The sequence below is a fragment of the Arachis ipaensis genome, chromosome B03 (assembly GCF_000816755.2).
Source record: "Arachis ipaensis cultivar K30076 chromosome B03, Araip1.1, whole genome shotgun sequence".
In the NCBI taxonomy this organism is placed as follows: Eukaryota; Viridiplantae; Streptophyta; class Magnoliopsida; order Fabales; family Fabaceae; genus Arachis; species Arachis ipaensis.
The window spans coordinates 126,868,894-126,869,985 of NC_029787.2; positions in this window are offsets into that span (position 1 = coordinate 126,868,894).

The window sequence follows — 1,092 nt, forward strand, 5'->3', positions numbered from 1 at the left end:
ATTTAAAAAAAATCTAAGGAGAAATTAAAAAAAAAAAAGAAAATATATATTATTCATGAAATGTTTGAGACATGATTGAGATGATGAATGGCCCACGCAATCAACGTGACGGATGAAAAATTAAGTATATGAATTGCCCAGTGGTTGAGGTACAACAATAATGGAGATTGGAGACTTGCAACGAAATTCTTATGCACATGCATGTCCTTAATTATATATTGGCATGAATAGTACATTACATTGCTAAAACATTTAATTCATTTTGTACAACTGCTACTACCACTCCTCTTTCTTTTATGCTTAACCATTCATGTCGTACCTAATAATTATTAACACTATATATATGTGCCAGCTCAATTATTTCAGGCAAATAAATTAAAGTTGACACTTGACAGTACCTCATGTTGGGTAAAAATAAAAATAAAAATTCAAGTAGAAAATTTTAAAAGAGTATTAATAATAATTAATATAATTATGAAGCAATATGGTTATTTAGATGATCTTTTGAAGGACAAGTGCATCACTAGATATATAGTTTGGTCCACTTACCACATGCAAACTACTCATCATGCTGCAAAGTTTAGCATATTTGGTTAAGTATTAGCACATGCCACATGGTTGCGGTCTAAGGAAAATTATCTACTAACACAACTTCACTATTTTCTTTATTATTCATCATAATATCTTAGATATTTTCGTTAGTGTTTTGTCCTTATCATCAACCACGATGTTGATTTCGAACAAAATTACTGGACTATGTTTGGTTGTTGAAGCTGCAGATCAGATCTATGATGACTTAATTAACTTCCACGCAAAAATAAACAATATCAAGCATTTGCATACCTATGTGATATTATGCTTATCAAATCAAACGACACATTATTATTCCATCATTTGAGAAAGGAGTAATAATTAGAAAAATTGAATTATATTGGCTTGGATATCCAGCAGGAAATTTTGTGGTTCCTGATAGCTTATTATACGATGTTCTCTAGCAAAAATTTTGAAACACTATGAAAATAAATCTAAATCAATTTAAAATTATTTTATTTTATATTATTAATTATCATTGAAATAAATACTAACATTGAA